The sequence below is a fragment of the Canis lupus genome, chromosome 3, assembly GCF_048164855.1.
Source record: "Canis lupus baileyi chromosome 3, mCanLup2.hap1, whole genome shotgun sequence".
Taxonomy (NCBI): domain Eukaryota; kingdom Metazoa; phylum Chordata; class Mammalia; order Carnivora; family Canidae; genus Canis; species Canis lupus.
The window spans coordinates 85888923-85902019 of NC_132840.1; the positions used below are offsets into that span (position 1 = coordinate 85888923).

A 13097-nucleotide genomic window follows, 5' to 3' on the forward strand; every position below is an offset into this window, starting at 1 on the left:
CCTCTCTCCCTCCTTCCTTCCCTTTTTCTTTCCATCCATCCTTCCTCTTTTTCTTTCTGTGGCCACAACAGAGCCCTCAAATCCATGTCAAGTTTCAAATGATTTCAGCCGAGCAGATCAACTCCAGCCCTCATACCCCATGCCTCTGGGAGACCTGAAACCGAGCTTAATGAGAAATATAATAAAAATATATACAGATTGTTTGCTTTTTGCTATCCTTCTCCTTTGTCTTAACTCTTTTCCCCTGATATCTTCAGCAAAGAAATGTGTGTGTGTGTGTGTGTGTGCATGTGTGTACTAGAGAGAGATATTTGTGAAGATACTGTGAAGATCTGTTACTAATACATGATGTTGGGAAGGTGGTTTGCTCCTGACTGACACTGAAGTTACAGGATCAGCAGGGGAAGGGGAGATGGTTGACATGGTGGTAGCAAGCTTCAGGAAAGCCTGAGGGCCAGTGCAATGTCTTTGAACCAAGTAACAAATTCCTGGTTATGATATTTCAAAATAATTTCCCAGTTTGACATTACTTATCAAGCAGTGGATCTTTTGAAAGAGGTCATTTAGAACAAGTAAGTAGAGGGAGGGACTATAGTTTTTTTTATAGCAGGGATTACAAACCAATACTGTAATTAGCACTAAATGGACAAACATGCATGTTGGGGTTGGGGAGGTGCAGGTATCTGTGCTGTTGCCTTGTTCTGTTGTCCAGATGTTGTGCCAGCTGCAGGGTGATAAGGAGGCTCATGGACCTTTCCTTCTCTACTTGTCTGCTACATAGCTGGAGGCTTCTCTCTTTGGCTGCCCATCTGGCTCCTGGCACCAGGAAGTAAAATTATTATTATTTTTTCCAAATGAAGGGCTTCGAATCACAGCTGTTAATTACCAGATAATTATTAAAAACACATATTGCCTACTGAGGTTTGAGAAGACAACTCATGTGTACTGTCTGGCCCTCTTCTCAGAGGTTCTTAGCCTCCATCAATATACATGTCTCTTCAAAGCACAAAATGTGATTTTACTACACATTCAGTCAAATGCAAATAAGAAGGGTAGTAGAGAGATGCCAGGACATTGTTTAAAGTGATAAAGACTTTTCTTTCTCCCAGAACAGCATGTTCCAGAATCTCAAATTTGCTTATCTTAGCCCAATGCTTGATTCAGATTACCTCCATTTGGGGGCCTTTCAAACACCTGCAGCCCTTCTGATGGTGCTGACTAAGGCTGTGTACCAATGATGCCCGAGAAAAAGGAAGAAAGAAAAGGCCCAGCAGAAGGGTACTAATAAATTATAGATCTCAGCTGTCATGCTGGGTCGCTGGAACTAGGGTGAGGGACAGATGGAGGATGCCTGAGCAGGCAACAGCCTGGGGGTGGAGAGAGCAGCCAGGGAGAGGTGGATTCTTTGCATGTCAGGGGAAATGACTAGAAATTATAGCTGGACAAGGGAGAGGAGGCAGGCTTGGAGCTTCGAACTCTGTGTTGGAAGGAGTGATGGAGAGAGAGCTCCAGATATTTATGGGGCATTGCATGGGCTTTCTGTCTTGAATCTCAAGTCTGTGGGACAATTGTGGTGAGACCTAGAATCAAGGAGCATCTTGTGCTCTTTACGTTCTCAGCATTTCGCTAGGCTGGTGGGGAAGACTGCCACCCAGGACGTGTTAGCTCTTCTCATGGATCTTACAAACTGGTTGGCCACAAAGACTACGATGGGTGGAGTAGTCCATGAACAATGAAAAGACAGAAGATTGGTGTTATATTCACTCATTCAACAGGTGTTTATTGAATATGCTTTACCACATGGATCAAGTACTATATTAATGAGCAAAATAAGAAAACATGAAATAAGATCTCTGCTTTCTTGGGGCTTACATTCTGATAAAATAACACAAATAATTAAAAGTTTGAGGAAGTGAAATATATGCAAGTTTTTAAAAAAAGATTTTACTTATTATTCCTGAGAGACACAGAGAGAGAGAGGCAGGGACACAGGCAGAGCGAGAAGCAGGCTCCATGCGGGGATCCTAATGCAGGACTCGATCTCAGGATTCTGGGATCACTCCCTGAGCTAAAGGCAGATGCTCAACCACTGAGCCACCCAGGGACCCCAAACTATATGCAACATTATATACAGATCAATGCTGTGGGTAAAATAAGCCAGAGAGGAATAGGTGGTTTCCATAGTGGAGGTGAATCTAATTACAAATAGTGTGACTGGGGCAGGCTTCCCAGAAGAAAGAACTTGAAGGAGGTGAGGAAGAGAGTTCCAGGCAGAGGAAGCAGCCCCAGTAAATGTGTTGAGGCAGAAGCAAACCTGGCCTCAGTGACCAGAGGAAATGAGTGCCAGGGACCGTGAGGGGTGGGGCAAATGAGGTCATAGAGGTAAAAATGCAACCTATGTACATGTGGGACGTGGACGGGCATTACAAATACTTTGAGTTTTGGAGGAGTGAGATGGACTCCATCAGATGGCACAGACCTGGAAAGAGATGTGACCGGATTGCCACTCCAGCAGGCGCCTCTGGTCCCTGTCCTGGTTCTCCAAGTGTAGCATTGCATTAGAATCACCTGGAAGGGAAAGGAGAAAAATTGAGTGGGAAATATCAGAAAGGGAGACAGAACATGAAAGACTCCTAACTCTGGGAAATGAACTAGGGGTGGTGGAAGGGGAGGTGGGCGGGGAGTGGGGGTGACTGGGTGATGGGCACTGAGGGGGGCACTTGACGGGATGAGCACTGGGTGTTATTTTATATGTTGGCAAATTGAACACCAATAAAAAATAAATTTATATATATATATAGAATCACCTGGAGGGTTGGTAACACACACGGTGCCACCCCTTGAGGAAGAATAGGAAGTAGTGAAGGACAAAGCAGCACAAGCTCCATCCTGGGGGCAGGATATGGACTTCAGGCCCTGAATCACACAGAGGGAGAGAGAGACCCTTTCAAGAAAGAAAGATTATGTGAAAGGATGCAGAGTGGGAGTGTTTTTTCTTTTCCATTCTGTCTTCCTTGGGAAGAATGTAGGGCAGTTTATAAAATGTAGAACACAATTATCTACAGACCTTATCTTTGGTAAATTCTAATCTCTCTGGTGCCCCCTTGCAAGGTTCTCCTTCTTGTATTATGTCCAAAGGAAAAGAGAGATCTCCCATATAAATTTCAGCCTTGGTCTCCATGGGGGTCTGCTTGCTCTCACAACCTTGCAGCACCTCTCCCTCTTGGGTTCTGTGGCTGCCATTCTTTTTTTGGCATCACTTCTATTCTGTGGGGCACCGACCCTGTGCTCTACTGCCCCAATCACCCATGGCCCAGGGCTACTATGAGTGATAGGCTCTTACTGAAGGCTTGTGAGGGCCACGGGTGATTACATAGCACAGAGCAAAAAACAACTGTCAACTGAGTACCAAACATCTTAAAAATTCCTCAGCCATCCTTGATGCTAGGAATTTCTTGTAGGCCACCCTGCCTAAGCTGTGGCCTCATGCTCTGTGACAGGGCCCCATCCACTCCCCCAAGAATCCACTGCTCCATTGCTCTCAAAGCTGATTGCCATATCACCAGGTCAACTCCCAAGTTCCTCCGAATCTGTTATAGGGTGCCCCTTGATGCTCTGTTGTGTTGTCGCTCTGCCTCTAGTCTAATACCATCAGGGGCTTTGACTTCACCACCCTAGGGTTCAGCAAGGCCTTTTCCTAAGAAAGGCAAGGTTCTCTTAAGAAGACAAATTAGGTGGGTCCGTGGGCCTCCTGTTTCAAAAACATCTGATTTCTTCTTCCCCCTTCTAGTTACACACACGATATAGCAAGATGAAATATATCTTAAATAGCTCAAAAACAGTGATGGGAACTAAAATGAGAGTAGGAAATTAAGGGGAAGCCAGTACACGAAACACATGCTTTTATATCCTAAGCTTTGCTAGAAGACAGTTATAAATTTAGCTTTTCATATGCTTTCAAAAAAAAAAGGGAAGCAAAGTATAAGGACCCCTCTCTTTCTTTTCTGAACCCGCGAGATCAGTGAAGAACAGCGGAAGGAGTCCTTGTAATTAGGGGAGTGACAGGGGCCAGCGTACCCACATGCAGAGAAGAGGAGCTTAGCGTTAACATGAAAGGCAACCAGGCACCCATTGAAGGTTTTTGGTTAAGGAAGACAGGTTTTAAACAACATTGAAGGAAAATCAGTCTGGCAAAAGTCTGTAAGGTAGACTGTGGAACGGAGAGAGTCTGGGATCAGGACAGGCATCTGAAGGTGCAGGCTTCTGCAGGATCCAGGTGAGGGCCTTCAGCACTCCCTGCACCCACCTTCCAGCCTCACTGCTGAAATGCAGGCCCTGGGCAGGCCCAGTTTCCAAGCAACCACTGCCCCTGTCTTTCTGACCACCCGCATGGAAGCCATCCCTCTTTCTGTTCTTCTGTAGAACACAACATAGGCTGCTTATTACATCTGCGTTGCAGACATTCACAGACATATTTATGAGAAAACTCACTCCACAAGAGCAGGGCTCCCCTCTTAGACCACTTTGCCAAAGTTAGACCAAAGGTAGTGTCATAATAGTAATGGTACTAGAACCACTTAGTGAGCTCTAGAACGTAGTATAGGGTTGGATAATAGTGTGTCACAATAGAGCAAGTATCAATTTAGGAGTCAGACTATAATATGGATTTGAAATCTGTCATGCCCTGGTGTTGACAAGCAGTGTGACCTCAGGCAATTGCGTAACTTCTCCACCCCGAGGTTTTCATGTGCTCAGAGGGGTCCTTATGAACATTAAATGAGCTAATATGCATAAAGCACATCAAAAAACACTTGGAATGGGAGGAGTGATAGGTTATGTGTTAGCTATTAGCTCCATGACACACAGGGGACATTCAAATAAATTTTGGTGGGGTGAACTCAGGCACTTGGTGATCGCTGTTGAAGAGGGGACGGTGACATCTTTACCAAAAATTTTGTGAAAACATCAGTTTTCTTTTTTTTTAATTTTTATCTATTTATGATAGTCACACAGAGAGAGAGAGAGAGAGGCAGAGACATAGGCAGAGGGAGAAGCAGGCTCCATGCACCGGGAGCCTGATGTGGGATTCCATCCCGGGTCTCCAGGATCGCGCCCTGGGCCAAAGGCAGGCGCTAAACCGCTGCGCCACCCAGGGATCCCATCATCAGTTTTCACAGTATATCTGTTTGCTTGTAATTAGAATATAATTCACATATTATAAAATGTACCCTTTTAAAGTATACAATTCAATGGTTGTAGTATATTCACAATTGTGCAATCGATGTGCAATCGTAGCCATTAATTCCCAAACATTTTTACCATGCCAAAAGAAACCTTAGACTCATCTGTAGTCACTTCCCATATCCCCTTCCCCTAGCCCCTGGCAGCCAGAGCCTACTCCTTTCTGTCTTTATGGCTTTCTTTATTGTTGCCATTTAATATATATATATAATCATTTAATGCGTGGCCTTTGTGCCTGACTTCTTTCATTTATCGTGATGTTTTCAAGATTCAGCCATGTTGTAGGATGAATTAGCACTTCCTTCTCTTTTTTTGGCTGAATCATATTTCGTTATATGGTTCATTGATAATGCTGCTATGGATACTCAGGTACATTCAGGTTTGCAGACATATGTCATTTCTCTGGGGTATGTACCTAGGAATGGAATTCCTGGTTCAAATGGTGATTTTATGTTTCATACTTTGAAGAACTAACAAACTCTTTGCCAAATGACTTCACCGTCTCATCTTCACACCAGCAATCTGTGAGGTTTCCAATTTCCCCACATCTTTGCCAATACTTGTCACCGCCTTCATTTGGATCATAGCTACCCTAGTAGGTGTGAAGTGGTATCCTGTGATTCTGATTCCCATTTCTCTAATGACTCATGATGTTGAGCATCTTTCCATATGCTTATTGTCCATATACATGTCTTTACCTCCTTTGTTTTTAACATGATACATTGAGGTGAAAATAGTAAATCTAAATGAATTTGTCCAGGGGTAATACCTACCCTGTGAAGACGTAGGTACACAGGTGAGCAAAAGGGACTGGAGTTAGAATCCTCCTACTAGTCATCACATAGATGGCCACTGAAGTCATGAAGAAGCATGAGTTCAAGGAGGAAGAGAAGAGCAGGGAACCCCCCCCACTCCCCGCCTCAAGAAATACCTGCACTCAATGGGAGGATAAAAGAGGGAAGGGAAGACGAAAGAAAAGGATCTGCAGAAGTCAAGAATGGATATAGGGCGCCTCTTTGAGAACAATATTTAAGTTTCCAAGAATTTTATTAGCATTGGCAATCTGCCTGAATCAGTGGTTTCTCTCTGAAATAAAACAGTCCCCAGGACAATCATTGCTAGTTCCAGAACCCAGTCAGTAAAATCTCACCCAAGTGAGTGAGGGTATTATTATCCAGAGTTTATTACACCAGACTGCTAGGCTGTTTCTTGGTTTGATTTGGTTTGCTTTTTTTTTTTTCTAATCTATGTAATACTTTATAAATTGGAATGTAGAATTTTTCCCCTTCTAATTTCTCAAGCCAGAAAAAAAAATCATAATTTAATGGAACACATGGCTGTTGGCCCACAACCCATCCCCCAAATTTGTCTTCTCGCACTGTTCCTTCCTGTTCAATCTCTAGACCCTAATTTTGTTCTATTTAGAGGACTCAAAGGAAAATCATAAGAACCATGGATCTTTCTATACTTTATGGTCACCTGGTTTCTTTAGATCAAAGCTATGTAGATCAGCTCCTGTTTTCATGTTGCTTAAAATAACTCAGTCTGGTTGGGTAGGTCAGTGTTTTGTTTTGACGCTTATCTTCCATTTCCGTCTGATATCAGAGTGTTTCCTTAAATATGATGTTATTTAATCAGCTCCAAATTCCTCTAGAAAAGGGCTTTAACAGTTCCTATTTATTCCTCTTATTTCAGTTCATGTTATGCAGCTTCAAACATAACTGACGCTCACTGGGATCCATCGATGGAAAATAAAGGTCATAGCTGGGGGCGCCAATCATCACCTTTCCAGACTTCCACACACGTTTGTGCATGCGTATGTCAATCTTTTCAATTTTCTTCTTGATTTAGTGGAAGCAATCAGAACACAATTGGCGCTGAATGTTAGCTGCAAAGCTTCCTTGAAGAAATTCACCAACAGGCAGGCAGCTGGCTGGATGGACCCCATGATTAAGTTCACCAAAATGCACTTAGAGAGGCCAGAGCCTGCTCAACACAGTCTCAGAGATAAATTCCTGTTCTCTGAAAAATGCTTCACAGGCTAGTTACGGTGGCTGTTGTTGGCATCTGTTCTGCTTCGGTGCTTCCTCTATAGACCTCCCCTCACCCCAGGGTCTCTCTCTACCTGCACATATCCTTGTCCATCCTGGTTAGGAAGAGCCATGCATGCACTTTCAAAACCGGCCATCCCTACCACTTCTTAAATGGGTAATATTGGACATATTTGACTTAAACTTTCTGGGCTTCCATCCATTCATCTGTAAAGCAAGCATAATTAAAGAAGCCATTTCATAAGGGTGTCATGAGAATTCATGAAATAAACCATAGCAAGTTCTTAGTATAATAGAAAGCACAAAATCCATCTTGCATTCTGTTATTTAAAACCCACTTTGTTATTTATTAGCCCAGTTGTTCAATCTGGAAACTTCCAAACTTCCAAACTTCTTTGGCTATTCTGTAAATAGCCAAAAGTCTCCTCATTCCTACTCTCTGTAGGAGAGAGTAGGCGCCTTCTCCTGTTCATTGTATCCAAGGAAATCTCTAGAAATCATCTTCTTTATATTCTACCCTCGCTGCTTCGTTCAAGCCCTCACCATGTCTCCGTGGTTCTGCTTCCCACGTCCACTGCCTAATTCCTCTCATCTTTTGCAGGATTATCAGAGTTGTTTTTTCCTAAACACAGAGTTAACCATGTCAAATTGAACAACTAACTTTCTCAGTGTGAGATTTCAGAAGCGGAAATTTTAAGGCAATCTGAATCAATTGTAATTTTGATGAAATGCCTCAACGCTTTTGATTCTCATGGGTCTTTTTGTTTACACAAAGTCGTCATCTCAAGCCTAGTGCCATAGTATTCCATGATGTTTTCAGTGTTAGCTTTATGTATTCTTAGAGGGCACTGAAATAGTTCTTGGCGATGTCTATTTGGTTTTTGTTTGTTTGTTATTGAAGTATAATTAACATACAATGTTAGATTAGTTTCAAGCGTACAACGCATTGATTCAACAATTCTATGCATTAGTCCTTGCTCACCGTGATGATAGTCACCATCTGTCACCAGACAGCATTACTACAATATTATTACCTATATTCTCCATATTGTACTTTTCTTTTCCATGACGTGTATATTTTATAGCTAGAAGTACGACTTCCTTAATTTCTTAATCCCCTTCACCTAATTCACTAGCCTCTGACCTACCTCCCCTCTGGCAACCACTAGTTTGATCTCTGTATTTAAGAGTATGTTGCCTGTTTGTTTATTTCTTTGTTTTGTTTTTTACATTCCACAAATAAGTGAAATCATGTGATATTTGTCTTTCTCTGACTGGCTTATTTTGCTTAACATAATACCCTCTAGGTTCATCCATGTTGTTCCAGATGGAAAAGAAATCTCATCCTTTTTTATGGCTGAGTAATATTCCATTGCATATAAATTCCACATCTTCTTTATCCATTCATCTATGGGTGGACACTTGGGTTGCTTCCATTTCTTGTCTATTACAAATAATGCTGAAATAAATAAATGTTTTCTTTGGGGATATAACTGGTAGGGGAATTACTGGGTCATACGGTATTTCTATTTTTAATATTTTAAGGAAGCTCCATACCGCTTTCTACAGTGGCTGCACCAGTTTGCATTCCCACCAACGGTGCTCAAGAGTTCCCGTTGCTCTGCATTCTTATAATTTTGTGCTTATAATTTTGATGAAATGCTCTCATGCTTTTGATTTTCATAAGTCTTTTTGTTTGCACAGAGTCTCCTCATCTCAAGCCTGGTGCTACATATTCCATTCCATTATTCCAGTGTTTGTAGTTTTATGTATTCTAAGAGGCCCCTGAAGTAGTTCTTGGGGTAAAGTCTGCTTGTCCAGACCTTTTTCTTTCTCCGGAACACATGGTCAGGGTCTATATACTTTTTCATGTGCAAATATGAATTTTTAAACTTTTAATAATGCTATTTTATTTATACACTTGTGTGGAAAAAATGTCTGTACTGTCGTGTATACATACATAACCAATAGCAGAGACAGAGTTTAGTAACGAATCACATCTCCATTTTCTAAAGAACACACAAATGTTAAAACACTGATTGCTTATAGAAGGTGGAGTGGGGCAAAGAATATTAGTTATAATTTCTATTTTGGTTAAAAAGCAGCACCTTCTGAGGGGATTCAAATCAATTAGCAATATTCACCTGTCCTGCAAAATAACACATACATGGGAGTTATGGTCTCTTTTTGTTCAGTCATGTGTCCTCAATGACAGTTTCAGTTTCTTTTTTGATTGATTCTGTTAGTATAATATAATGTTTTACATCAACATCATTACAGTGATAATCATTTATTAATTTAGACCATTGGACTGATGAAGATATTATTAAGCAAATATTAAAGCCTTGCCTTCATGAAAAAAAATTTTTTTCCCCTTTCAGCTGACAGCTGTTACTCTCTTATGTAGAAATGGTGCTGTTGCCCCAACTCTGTGAATTAAACTCAAACCTCCTCAGCACCACATTCAAGGCACGTTGTAATTGGCTAGTCCAACCTCCTCTTGCTCCACTAGCAAGTTCCTTGCCTCTATTTTCCTTTCCTGGCTTTTTTCTCTGTTTAACATCACCATATTTCCTCAGGCCATTAAAATTGCTCCAGAATGTTATTTTAATAGCTGCGTAGGAATCCATCATATGGATATACTGTACTGGATTTAAAATTCCCAGGTTGTTGATCATTAAGGTAATTTCCAATTATCTGGTATTAGGAATAATGTTATGAAAACATCGTTGTTCATATTTTTTATCTATTGCCTACATCTATAGATAGTTTATTGGAAGAAGTTACCAATAACTTTTAAGTATGCTTCAGATAGTAGCTGGTGGCAATGTCCTGCCAGGCAGAGACATTTGTGACAACAAAGGGACCCTACAACGGGGTGGTGCAGGGAAGGAAAGGAAAATGGGGGCAAGCCTATTCATCAATAACTTCTCATCCATAATTCTATCACCTCATCCTCCAGCTCAGAGCTGACTTCTGGTGTGAATCAAAGCTTGTTCTTGTAGTTGTTACTCTAGAAATGGCCTTGGTTTGGAGTAGCTGAATAGCTACCATTACCAGTTTAATAGCTGGAATATCTGGTGAGGCCCACCTAAGGTCTCAGAATATCCCCCGTGTTCCCTTCTGACTTGGATTGACACTTTTTTACTTTAGTGAGTCCTTCCTTCCTTCCTTTCTTCCTTCCTTCCTGTGTGGCTTTCTACCTTCCATCCTTTCAGTAGAAATACATTGAGGGCCAAAAAAGCGTTTGGTGGTGTGCTAGAGGGGCCCAGAAGCGAATGAGACAGGGCCCCATCCTAAAGTAGCAAACCTCATCATCCACAAGACATAGAGTTAAGAATTTGTACTTTTGTCTCTAATTGTGCCGTTCTGTGACTCCCAACAATTCCTTGTCCCTGTATTGCCCCGTTTTTCTTCTTACTTTACGGTAATGACTTTATTAATAACCAGGCTCTTCCCCTTTGCTTTACCCCAAGATGTGTGGGTGCACAAGTTTTATCTCTCTAAAAGTTTGTGAGCTTCCTAGACAGGAACTACTCTTATTATTGCCACTATTAGTATCATTATTAATAATCCAAATAACAATATCAGTAACACCAGCAGCACCATATCCCCCTGTGCTACGATTCACAATCATTATTATTATACTTCTTTTTATTATTTCTCCACCATCACCCAGGGGCTGTTCAGAAAATTAAAATCCAATAAAAAGAATGAAGAATAATTAAAATAACACCACGAACAATAGCAACGAGATGACAAATACTAGAAAAGCCAAGAAAACATAACCAAGGGGCTAACTTCACCGTGACAGGTGCTAATAAGATCAACTAGGAATATGTGACAAAATCCTTCCTGAGAACTTGAAAATTCTCTCCTTACTCAATGGCCTTTTTGCCACCGAGGTCTCAAGAGGTGCTAGATTGTATAACACTTATTTAGCTGATCCTGCCAAAAATGTGGTGCAAGGGGGAAAAAAGATGAAGAAAAGAAAACTCATTATTAGAGGTACACTGAAGATTATTTCCCCTCTGGCCAGATGCTGGCAAAGTTCCCAGCCACTTCTCATAGCTGTCCCAATCCCACAAAACACTTTGTGGAGCTCAAGGGGGACATCATACTGCATGTCTGCCATGTTCTGTGGACCCTTGTAGGTTTTGACCTCAGTTTCTCCATCTGAAAAATGGATGCCCTATTCCAACATGCAATTTGTAGGGAAAGCCAGGTAAAATGGCTCTTTCTATACAATACCTATACCATAGTCATGTGATAGTCATTTTGTGAGAGCATGCAGGTATTAAAAATTGGAGAAGATGGAATTTTATTGCCTGAAATGAAGTCAGGTGCAAAAGGAAGAAAAATAAGCTAGGATAGGCAAGTTTTGTTTCATACATCCCTTGACAAGGTGTTTGACATTGAACAAAGGATGCACTCCTGAACGTCACCTGTGATACACATGAAATTGTCACCCATGCTTACATGCCTAGCTGAGTCTCTGGGTGCTTCCTTGCAATGTAAGCTGGAGCTCCTTCTGCTGATTTTACAACAAAGATCAACGTTGCTAGGCCATTCGTAGGGAAAGCAGGAAGAGCCCTGGAGTTGGACTCTGAGACCTTGGAAACTCTGTAGGTTTTCATTTGGGAGATCAATATCCTTGAGTATTCCCGAGCCGCCTCGGTGTCTAAATTCTCAAAGCCGTGTAATTCTCCACAAATCACTCTTCTCTGTGACTTAGTTTTCTCATAGATTTTATATATATATATATATATATATATATATATATATATATATATATTGGGCAAGCCATTCCTCCCAATGCTGACATTATTTCCATTATTTCAAAGATGAGAAATTCAGATCTGAGAAAGGTGACTTGTCCAAGGTCATGCACCTCCATGGGTGCTGGACGTCTAGAACCATGGACGGCCTGTCCCAGATTCTAGGGTTATTTCCACATCACCAGCCTACTTGCATCCCAGATGCCATGACAATAGCCACCTGTCCCCGATACAGACGCGCACACCTTCCCCTGCCTGCCCCGGCCAGAGGCACCGAGCAGACAGTCTAGTGGAGGCTCTGCAAACCTCACCATCTGTGAGGCACACACTCCTCTCCACTTACAATGCGCTGGGTGCCCCGAGCCAGGGGTGGCCCTGCGACCTCCGCGGCCCTCCCTCCCCTCCCATCCATCAACCCAGCCGCCCCAGCTTCGCAAATGGACTGCACTTTCTGTTCCATCTCGTTTGACACTTTATCAGCTGGAGACGGCTCTGAAACGGCCCGCTGTCAGCTCCTGACACACACACTCCAAATCTGCCCAAGCCCCCACCCCCTGGCCAGGTGGCTGAGGACGTGGTAAAGGAGAGGGAAAGAGGTAGATGATCACCTTCACTGGATTGTGTTAAGATAGCGCCAACGTGTCCCTGAGCTCTCTCAGGGCGGCATAGGGAAGAGGAGGGGGCGGAGGGGAGGATGAATGCGGCGATCACTGTCGTCCCTGCTTCCATCCTGGAAGGAGGTTTGTCCCTCTTAGTTGGGACCGTGGTGCTGGTCCAGGACATTCCCTGTATGGCTGTGACCTGCACTCATCTGGACAAGCCGTGGCTCATCGAGGGTTCCTACTCAGGGACCAGCGTCGCTTCAAGCTTCCCAAACATCGTGACACTCCTCGGGGGGCATCAGGTCACATCGACTCCTCCAGAGGCATGGTTAGCCCATGCTTTTTTTTTTTTTCCTTTTTTTTTTTTTTTAACTTTAAGAAAACTACTGTTTCCTGATGCTCAGTTGTCAGGCCAAGTGTTAGGG

The 13097-nt window shown here is 42.5% G+C and overlaps 1 protein-coding gene and 1 long non-coding RNA gene across 3 annotated transcripts in view; one reads left to right on the plus strand and one right to left on the minus strand.

Moving 5' to 3' along the window:
• Positions 1-13097, plus strand: part of NTM (neurotrimin) — a 941158-nt gene that overhangs the window by 345800 nt on the left and 582261 nt on the right. The gene's annotated exons all lie outside the window — the stretch shown is intronic.
• On the minus strand, positions 75-2916 carry LOC140625699 (uncharacterized). Its single transcript, XR_012025030.1, has 3 exons — positions 2808-2916; positions 2480-2568; positions 75-816 (listed from the first exon to the last, which is right to left on the minus strand). It is a non-coding gene; the product is annotated as an uncharacterized lncRNA (long non-coding RNA).